The sequence below is a fragment of the Nuphar pumila genome, chromosome 5, assembly GCF_984573655.1.
Source record: "Nuphar pumila chromosome 5, dmNupPumi1.hap1.1, whole genome shotgun sequence".
Taxonomy (NCBI): Eukaryota; Viridiplantae; Streptophyta; class Magnoliopsida; order Nymphaeales; family Nymphaeaceae; genus Nuphar; species Nuphar pumila.
This window is the reverse complement of record NC_143253.1, coordinates 93,099,624-93,111,580: the sequence shown is the minus strand read 5'-3', so window position 1 is coordinate 93,111,580 and position 11,957 is coordinate 93,099,624.

The window sequence follows — 11,957 nt, the reverse complement described above, 5'->3', positions numbered from 1 at the left end:
TTTTTTGTGTGGTTTGTTTTTTATTTACAGGAAATATAAATTGTACCGTTCTCGGTATTTAATTTTCAAATAATTTTTTTTTAATTTTTTTTCGTGTTTGCGACGGAACCATCCGTCGCTATTCATATAAATCTAGCGACGGAAGTAAATCCGTCGCCAAGCCGTGGTCGCCGTTTAGTACCGGCGGATTGGCGACGAAATATAGCGCTCGTTAGTCCATCACAATTAGCGACGGACCTGGCGACAGAATAAATCCGTCGCCAGTTAGCGTCGAAATATTCGCGACGCAAGCATACCGTTGCCTCGTTGTCGCTAATCCATCGCTAACATGCGTAGCGACGGATTAGCGACAGAATGTGGTCGTCGCTAATCTACTGTTTTGTTGTAGTGTATACATAATATGTTATACTAAGTTCTCTACGTACATGGTTGGATAATATAATTATTTGTTAAGTGCAAAAGATTTAATCTAGAGTTGGGAAGAGAACTTCCATATCTCACTGATTCATAATTACAAAAAGAACGTGAAAATAAGTTTGTGGCATGGTTGAAAGAGTTGGTAAGAACAATGGCATGCATTCTTTCTGTGTAGACAACAATATGTTACTTAATTGATCGTGTTTACAGTCATTGTTTATGCTTGTAGGTCCGCCATGGTGATGTTAATGACCAAGGAATATGTGATTTACAAAATGGTACGACCAAAGTTATGCAATGTTACAACGAATACATCGTAAATGGCTATCGATTCCATACAAAGGACTACGGTGTAAACAAGTCAACGATGAATAGTGGCGTGTGTGTCAAGGGTAGCAGTTATGGTGAAAATGAACTTGACTACTACGGTGTTATAAAAGAAATAATGGAGTTCACTTACTTAGGCATAAATAACAAGGTAACTTTATTCAAGTGTCATTGGTTTGATCCCAAAGCAACAAGAGTCGACAAAGCCTCAGGCATTGTGGAGGTGAATCATAAATCAAGGTTTGAAATATATGAACCATTTATATTAGCATCACAAGCTCAACAAGTTTACTATACTTCATATCCGAATACAAGGAAGTCAAATAGAAATGAATGGTGGGCGGTTTGCAAGGTGAAGTCTAAACTATACATCGAGTATGATCAGTTACAGAAAAACAAGATTGTTGAAGAGGGTGATTACTATCAATCAGATGATATATATGACTTCTCTTATAGTCATGATGTCACACATGGTCTGTATGTCACATCTTCATTGTTCGATGGCACACACATGAAAGAATGTGATCCAAATGATATACCAAGTGGATGGGCGCTCAATGAAGAAGAAGATGAAGAGGACGAGAAAAAGAAGAATATGAAAGTCAAACAAGTGATGAGAAACATACTCGAGCTAGTGAAATGCATCTTGTAATATATACCACATCACTTTCTCATATGCTCTTATTTTTGTAGTTCGGAGACCATGCTAGTCATGGTAGTAGTTAGCGGGACAATGGAGTGTGTTTGCTGCAGGTACATGTTTGGCATTGATGTGATATGAATGATTTGAATGTATTATCATGTTTAATGTGACTGTATCCATGCTTGCATGAAGTTATTTTTTATTTGATTATGTATCCATTGGATTGCATATCATGTAAATGGTCCAAATAACATTTTTATTTGTTAGAATATGGTTCGTGGAGGTCACAGTGGTCGAGCACCTAGTGGTTGAGGACCAAGTGGAGGCCGTGGGACATCATTAGGTAGATGTCTTTGTGTTATATTTAAATATAGACATTCATTATATTTTTGCTTATATGTTGATATAAAAATTGTTACTTGTTAATCGTCTTTATAGGATCCCAGCTCAGTGATAGGCAGTCTCAGCCTTCGTCTTCACGTAATGCTTCGATAGGTATATGATTTAAATAATTGTATACTTGATTAGTTTAAATGTGCATTGTGTAAATTTCTAACTCATTGTTTTATAGGTGATGTTTTGCCTGCACATGACCCACCTACACCAACTACTCATACACATTACGAGACAATGCCGAATGCAGGGTCTTCTCAGTTTAACACACGATGACTCATTTAAATAGTGCATATCGATAGTCGACCGTAAGTATTTCATTGTCAATTGTCCAATACTTATCTTATAAATAGTGTATATCGATAGTCGATTGTTAATGTGTATCAATTCATGTGCAACGCCAGGTTCGAGCCACAAGAAATAATACGAGAAATTAGGAAGTCACTACTTCAGCATCTTCCAAGACCGGTCGCTTAATGGAAAGAGTACCCGAAGGAGGTGTTGGAAAAATTTTTGTCCTCATTCATGGTATACAATTGTTTATCATAGCTAATGTGTTTCATATTTAATTTTTTTTATAGTCATGTGTGCTAACTTTCTGAAAGTATTTGTAGGCTTCGCATCGCTTCGTAACTGCGAATGAGGAGAAAGACGCGAGTGTAGTGTAGCAGGTAGCTGCCAATCAATTTGCCAACATGTTGCACAATATGAAGGTTGCAACAATAAAAGCAGCTGGTGTGATAGATGATCCACTGTAGTGGAATGGTCATGACCCTTCTACTATCAGTAAAGATTATTGGGAGTCAATGTGCGACAAGTGGGCAAACAATGAATTTTGAAACCACTCAGCAAAAGCTGCACAAAATTGAGCGAAGATGCCCGATGCCCATCTACACACAGGTGGATCAAGGACTTTTGAGAGCCACTAGAAGAAAATGGTAACTCATCAATATATATATATAATCAAATTTATAAGTATTTTTGCATACTTTTTAATTGATTTTTTTATCTTTTAACCTTGCATGAAGCAGAAAAAGGAGGCATTGTGCCTTACAAGGATGTGTTTGTTGAAATATACAAGCAGAAAAAGGAGAGCGACATCAGTATGTATTTATTGTATTAATAAACATTGTAATATACAAGTTACTATGAATTACATTATCATAAACATTGTAATTCTTCATTACTTTATAGGAGTCATACAGGCAACAGATGGTAGAGCAATATGGCGATGACTCCACTCAACATCCGCCCTTTGATCCTGCAGCATGGGTGACTGCAACCGGTGAACCCAAAAAGGGTCGTGTGTTCAGGTTTGGGAGTAACATGAACACCACACCAGTCATTGCCTCCTGCAGCCAGGGCTCTCAAAGTTCTCACGCCAGCATCAACTCCCACTGTCTGATTGACCCTGCTAGTTCTTGAGATGGTGTCTATCAGCGTCTTGAGGACAAAATGCATGACTTTTTACATGAAGCCATTCCCAACCTCGTCCATAATGAGTTATGCAATTTTTTTCGAGACAGGTGTTATCATCGCAAAAAAAATTCTCCCTCTGCGAGAGAGAAACGATTCAGCGAGTCAAACTCGACCAATGTTTTAAAAATTGATTTTTGAAAATAACTCGCCTCTATTTTTTGAAATTTGCGAGAAAATTCTGTAGAATGGGACTCACCTGTCGGTACGAGGTTCAACCATTCCTGGTGCCTTTAGCAGGGGTAATTGAACCAAGGATCAATGTGTGCTTAGCTAAGTTCAAATATCTAAATCATGCTTTACTTCCTAAATGCATAGATAATCAGGCATATGCTATGAGATTTTGAAAAATGCAAGTTTGAGAAATATGATGTTTGCTTCTGATATTTGGAAAATGCTTGGAAAAGGAATTCCTTGGAAAATCATGAATCACTATGAAGCTTGCCTTTTGAAATGAAAATCGATTTCTAAGAAAGATTTGAGAGTTCTGGGAAAACCAGTTTTAGAGGTAATTCAAATTTTTTGAGAAAATCAATTTTTGAGATTTGAATTTTGAAATTGAGGATGTTAGAACATTGGAAAATCATGATTTGAACTGAGGAAATATTTGAAACATCATTTGAAAATTCAAAGTTTTTGAGAAAATCGATTTCTGAGAAAGACTTATAAAATTTTGAGAGAATCAATTTCTCTTTCTTGAAATAAACCAATAAAAAGCATATGATTGCTTGAAATACTTTCATGATGCAAATTGAATGAAATGAATAAATTAATATAGATTTGAAAGATATTTTCTAAAGAAACTTGAGAAAATCCTTTTTTTTTGTTTTTGAGAAATGCAGTGCATTTTGAAGTTAGCCTAAGAGTGTAGGTTGAATGTGGCTAATACGAAGATCACAAATCTGAGTTTTATTCGTATTCTGACCATGGCCATAAATACAAATTCCACCGAGTTTGTCAACTCCCTAAGAGCTTGTGCAGGTGCCATTTGTGTCAACCATAGTGGATTTGGAAAAATGTGCATGAATCATACATCATATATTGAATTTACGAAAACAAACTATATGCAATGCACCCTATTCTAAGCAGAAAATGTAAATCTTATTCCAAATATTACATCTGATATTTACATTGAATTAAAATAAAAGAAAAATAAATAAAATCTTCTTCCTGAATATCCTTGTAAAACTAAAAAATGGGGTTAGCACAAAAATATAGGTTTATCTGGATTTATTCGACAATATCGAGAAATTATCAGATTTCACCCAGATATAAACACTGATTCATAACTCCCTGATATAAACATAAGAAATAAATGATGCTAAAGTATGAAAATTTCAAAAATAAGATTTGGAAATTTGAAATTGGGATGAAAATAACCAAATAGCCCCTGAGAACAAGACTATGGCCTTGAAATCAGGGTTTTTAGAAAGATATTATATAAAAATGAGAGTTTTGAAATCCAAATAAATGCAAATAGAGATAAAATTAAATACAAGGTAATATGATATGATTGTATCCATGAAAATACGAAAAATGAAAGTTTGGAAATTCAAAATTGAGGTGAAAATGACTAAAATGCCTTTGATAACACGACTATAGCCTTGAAATCAGGGTTTTTAGAAATAATTTTTGTAAAAATGAGAATTTTGAAATCCAAATAAATGCAAATGAGATGGAAATCAAACATAATATGATATAAAATGATTAAATGCATGCTAAAACCCTAAAAATGCAAAAAAATAAAAAAACACTGAATTTCGCTTTGCTTTTAACAATTTAACTAACTCACATGGCAAATGAACTTAAAATTGCACCAAATTTGGCACAGACACCTATATTAATCCTAAGAACATAATGGATCACAAAAATGGATTTTTTTGATATTTTTCTAATATGGAAATTAATAAAAAATCTAAAAAAACATGATTTTTGCCTTTCAGCATAGACCTAGCCTAATGACAACCAAATTTCAGGTACTAACCTACCATAGAAATTCACCAAATTTTATGATGTGATAGAGGACAGTTAGGCAAGGATTTTTTCCTTTTACATACTTAAGATTCAATCTATGGTCGGAGAATTACGGCTCTGGAAAAATGGATCAGAATTCGGTGAGTTTAGGATTGAAGGCAAACTGACAGATTTTGGTAAAAATTACAGGAAAAATAGCAAACAGTTGCCAAAAGGTCTGAAATTTTAGGGGGATATAACTGACACTCATAGGAACAATTTATCTTTTTACAGTTTCAGTATTGAACCTATGGTTACAAAGGACACATCAAATTAACAAACCCCTAATTCTAACAAAATTGAAATAACAAGGATTTCACAAATGAACTTCTAAAATCTAGAAATAACAGAAATATAAGTCTTAAAATCCTGAAATTCTGAGAAATTACAGAGGATGTTCTGAAGAACAATTCCTCTTCTGATAGTCAAAGCATCCGACCTATAGATCGGAGTGCCATACCCTGACAAGCCTGTAATAGACTTTTCACAGTGGTCTGCAAAACCCAAATTTTGATAGATAACAAACCTTTTTAGAAAAATCCCATAAAATGCAGTAAAATAATAGATTCCTCCATGGATATACTATATTTTTTAGAGGTGAATCAGATCTCCCATGATGGGGATTACGAATGAACAAGTCTGCTATAGGGGAATTCATTGTTTTCATAGGGTTAAAAACCCAATTTGTCACTTGATTTGTTTACTGGGGTTACAAAACCCAAATTAATTCAAATTTTTGGCTGAAGATCACAGACAAGAGAATATGACTATCATAAATATTTAAAAAAAATTGAACTAAAATTTTTATATGAAATCATAACTAGACTGGATACCTAAGATAAAACATGGTAAACTATCAATATAAATTGAACTAAGCAACAAGGAATAAAGAAATGAGATTAAATACCATACATAAAACATAAAATTTATCTAAAACCTAGAATAAAACACAAAAAACTCAGGGAGACACGAATCATATTCATTTTATTTTTATGGCTATGAGAAGGGAGGATCTGGTCCATTGATTGGACAGATCCTTTTCTCTTAATAGAAAAAGCATGAAACAAGGAAAAACTGGAAAAGCAAAGTGAATATCTTACCTTGGGTTAGCTTGGATCGGTTGGTGAGAAGGTTGTGGTGGCTAAAGATCTTGAAGGTGGCTGGGACTTGCTTGATGTAGCTGAAGATGTTGCTTCTTGCTTGAGGTGACTGAAGGTTGAAGGTGGTGAAGGCACCAAGGTGGGATGCTGGGCGTGAATCAGAGTGGGCTGAAACGGCTGCAAGGAGGAGTTGTGGTGGTTGAAAAAGGTCTTGGTGTTGCTGGGCACCGGCTGGAGGTAGGCACCACCTGGAAGTGCTTCAAAGTGGAGGCGGCTATGCTGCTGAACCGATGGAGGAGGTTGGTGAAGCCTTGGTTGGGGCTGGAGGTGTTCTTGAAAGAGGTGGAAGCCTTGCTGTCACGGCTGGAGGAGAGAGAATGCCTTGGATGTGGATATGAGAGAGTTAGGGTTGAGAGGGGATAATGAGAAGGGGCTAGGCATGAATTAGAGAGGGAATTAGTGTGTGAATGGGAGAGAAGGGGCAGGTGTGTGATCCCTGTGAATTAGAAAGGAGGGGAAGTAATATGGTGTGGGTTGGACCAAGGAGGGGAAGGAAGGAAGGAAAGAAGGAAAGAAAGGGGAAGAAAGAAGGGAAGGGAAGGGAAGAGGAAGGAAGGAAAGAGAAGGAGAAGAGGGAAAATGGGGCTGGCGACAAGGAGGAAGATGGAGGAAGGAGAAGGAAGAAAGGAAAGAGAATAAAGAAAGAAAATGAAAGAAAGAAGAAGAAGAAGGAAAAGAAAGAAGGAAAGAAAAAGGAAAAAGAAGAAATCTGGAAAAAAAAATTATTTTTCTTTTTATTATTATTTTTTACATGTGGCGCCACCTTGGAGTGGGCCCACAGAGTTTTTCAAAAAGGATTTTTTAAAATAAATAGAACCCAAAAAGATTTCAGTGTGGCTCCACTTAGAGTGGGTCCCACTTAAGACAAAAACAAAAAGGGGTAAAATGATTTTGTAAAATTCTTCAGAAAGATTTTTGGCTATTTTTGGCAATTTTGAATTGAAGTTCAAAGTTTGAGATTCTATACCTCTTTACAGAGCAGATCCAATTTGAAAATTTGAAAATTGAGTTTGAAAAGAATCCAGATTGTTTTCTCAGAAAAATATTTCCAAATTTAGAGCTCTGGGGGTAAAAATATTAATTTTGGAAACCCAAGGTTCAAAGTTGAACTTTGAAAACTTTAAAACTCAAATCTGGATTGAAATTTTCAAAACTGGAAATCTGGATCTCAAAAATGAAATGAAATATAATGAAATGATATGAAATGCCATGTGAAATGCTAACCCTTGATGAAGAATTTTAGATATTGGACCCTAATTGACAGTTGTACGAGTTCAGATAGTGGTAAAATTGATAAAAATGGGCAAAATGGTTCAAGAAATGGTGTTTGTCTCTACCGGGCCTAGAGTGACACTGAGAATTAAGGTTTGAGACTGTTTGAACTGAAATGAACTGAATTGAGCTGGGTTCTAGGGTTTCAAAACTCAAATGGACTGACAAGACACTGACTCAACTAAACTCATGGACTGAATTGTCAAGAAATACTGTCATTTTTAGAGAAATGGTTACTAGAGTGAAGTGAGCTATGAACAAGAACTAGGTTTGAGCTGGAACAAAGGTCAGTAATACTGAGATAAACTAAAACAGAAGCTCAAACACTAGCTCAACTGACTGAACTTAGCTCAATTTCAGCTAAAATGAGCTGAAATGTGCTAAAATGAGTTCCTAGACACTTGGAAATGGATTTAAACTGAAACTGAAGCACTTGAACTCCTGGTGAGCTCAAACTAGACTCAGAGGAATAGGATTGATTGAGAATGACTGACTCGAAGACAATTGACTTGGATTCGAGCGAGAAATGAGCTCATTTATGAAGAAATGAACCCATTTTGACAGGAATGATCAGAAATGAACATGACCTGTGGTTGGATTTTTGTAAGTGATATTTTTAAAACAATATTTTCAATAAAAACAATTGGAAAATTGTCAACCAAAGTAATAAACCGACTTTCCACAGAAGTGGCAAGTACGGGTCGAATCCACAGAAAACGGGAAATATTCAAGTTAATTCTAAAAATTTCAATTTATTAATAGACAATTTTGAATCTAAATCAACAATTACCATTCTAATGAAATTACAGAATAAAAACTACAATTAACTAGAAAAGCAAATTTAAATTCTTCTTCTGCTCACCAAGGGCAATTTTGTCCTTTCACCAAATCTCACTTTTTCACGCTGGACAAGATTAACCTTGTAATCTTTAGTAAGCTTTTCGACCTAAAACAAAGAAAATAAGAAGTCAGTACACAATTACAGCAAATAAATCTAAGAATTAAAATAAAACTAATTCTACAAAAAATTAACTACTTGAATTCTAATTAAAACTAAAAATCAAATAAAATATCAAAATAACTCTACTAACTAATTAATCTAAGTCTAACTATGTTAATTGATATAGATGCACTAGCTAAAATGCAGAAAACACTGAAAACTCACGAAAATTAATAAAACAATGAAATGACTATTTTACCCCTAACTAGTGCAAAAGTGAATTCTGATAGCTTTTTGCAAACAGGGTGTTTAAAGGGGCAAAAGGAGCCCAAATTTCACAAAATTTCCTCTGTTTTGTTTCTGACAGATTCAAGAATCTGAAAATTTTTACGGATTTAAAAAATTCTTTCTGGAACTCCAGATATAAGCGTTTCAAATTCGAGAAATTTCTGAAAATCGCAGGACCCGAAACTGAAAAACCCGAAAAAACTGTTTTTGGAAAACACTTAAAAATCAGACCAAATCAACTCGAAATGAGCTGATTTTTGGTCTGCAGACATTGAACACGCTGACAAAGAGAATAAAACAAAAATTTTCAGAAAACTTTAAAAAATTTCACATAAAATGCCGAGTGCAAGACAGGGTAAAAATCAGTTTCTTGAATCAGTGCACTATTCACTTGGGGAAATTCACTTTTGACACTATGACTGTAAATGAAATGCAAAAACAGTCCTAACACTACTAAATGACAGTCAATATGCAGAGACTAAATACAATTAAAAGAAATGCACGAACATAAAAATGAAACACAAGAAGTAACGCTAATTCCAATCTAAATAACACGCCAATTGTAAGCTACCCTAAACTAACATGTAAGACAAATTAAAATATCTAAAGAACTAACTTAAATCAATCTCATGCACTAATATTAACTAAATGCTGAACTAAGAACACACTTCACATTCAAAACTAAATTAACATTAGACTTAAAAATAACACCAACTCAAATTAACTAAGTAACAAAGGAAATGATTGCCTAACTAGGGTTAATTAGAACTAGGATTAATGTGGAACTAAGGTTAATTAGGGGACAGTTTAGGATTGACTTGGACTAGGCTCACGTCCCACCTTAATGGGCTTATTAGGTTGACTAAGTTAGAAAATGAATTAAATTGGAAACCTAAGAATCTAAACCTAATTAATTAAAAACGAAAATGACAAATTAATTGATTGACTCTATCTACCTTACATGCCTATATGGATGTAATTAAAAGCTAATTAAAACCTACTTAAATGACACATCACAATTACTAAAACCTAAGGCTAATTCAATATTAACTAAAATGGTTACTACTAATCCTAGGCTAGGTCAAGATAGAAGGATAGGAAAGACACATTAATTGAGCAATATGAAATTGGCAAGCTTGGACTATCCTCTTTAATTGTCTTAGAAATCCATTTAGAAAGCTTGAGAAGGTGAAACCGTCCAGCTAGAGGGGCCCACACGGTTTTGAATTCTCTTTAATAAAGAATTTAACAATTAAACTCCTTCCCCAAAATCGTGTATAGCCTTTTGAGGAAATAAATTTTGAAATTAAATTTTGTTTCCAAATTTGAAAAGCTCAATCCTCTCTATCTTGGCTGGATAAAAACATTTACAAAGCTTTCCTCAATTGCCTCCCACGAATTTGGAGAAGTCCAAAGTTACCAAAATCGATTTACCACCACAATTACCTACTTGCCCTCCTAAAAATCGACAACACCTAATTAATTAAGTTAGACTACTCTAATCTAAGTAAACCAATATCTACCTAAAGTAAGGAAAGGTTAGGAATGGAATAAAAGAAAAAACGGTTTTCAAACAGACTAATTAAGTTAATGCTATAATTAAACTTACCAAAACAAATCAATGAAACGTTTTTGACAATGACACACAATACAACGAATGTAGACACTCAAATAAAATACCTAATTCTAATAAAACTTACCAAACAACCTAAAGCTATGCTGGAACTCCCATGGCAGACGTCTCTTTGGAGAAGAAAGCCTTCTAAAACGCCAAAATCGATTTTTGCATAAACTATGGAGAATTAAAATTTTTATTTCTTTTTCTTTTTGGGAATGAATTGCAAACACAAAACAACATCAAAATTCAACTAATTAACCACTAAACAGACTTCAAACACTGCACAACCGACTGAATTACAACTAGAAATTAAATAAATACTGAATCTAAAACTGAAAATCTAAGAACTCGCTAGATTGAATTAGACCTACACTAGCCAAATCAATATGACACCACAAATTAAGCATGAACAAAAACTCAGCATAAAATCAAACTAAATTAGACTTTAGAATACTGGAAACAATACCTAATTAACAAGCTATGCTACCAGAAAAATCAGAAAACAGAAAAGGAAAAAATGCTCCAATCGGCTAGAATAGATCTAACTGATTTTTATTTTTTTTTTATAAAACGAGTTTTCAGCACAATGATGATGACACACCTAGGACTAAAACCAACTCCCAAACACAATTAAGACTGAAAAATGATAGAAAAAACTCAGAACGTAGATCTGAACAAAACACGAAATCAGTTAGACCCAATTCTAGCTGATTTTCACTTTTTGACGAAAACGATTTGCAAATCACAAATTATATCTACTCTATACCCAAATCGACATTCCAAAACAGAAAATAACATAAAAATGTCAGTGGTTTGCTGTCAAATAACAGAAAAAATCAGAGAATGGGCTGAGATAGAGGATCGACTATAGGTGGACTCGAATCTATCTAAAAGAACGGAGAAAGAGCAAGACCAACCTCAAGGGCGATCCGATGACTGTGGGGGTGGAAAGAGCAGAATCAACCTTCAGAAACATGCCTCATCATCTTCGTTGATGCTGGAATATCACAATGAAACTCTCCTTTGCAGCTGCACCACGTTTGAAGTCCACCGAGGGCGGAGAAGGAACCGATTCGCGATCGGGTGGAGTAGAAGATCGGATGGAGGTAGAGTCGATCCTTCTTGTTGGAGTAGACAACACTCCACGCAAGAAAACTGTATTCAACCTCTGCTACACATGCAAAACACAACAAACATGATCAATAACCAGCAAGGAGGAAAAAAAATGAAAAGATATGTGAAAAAGACACGAAGAAATGCTTGAATCTCAAACAAAACTCCAAGCTTCAATGGAGATGGAGTGGAATGAGTGGGGAGGAAGGTGGCTGGCGCAAGAATCAGATGAAGGGATGCAAATCCCAAGGCAAAAAACGTGTTACGGTTTCAAAAAACATATATTTATACTTTTGG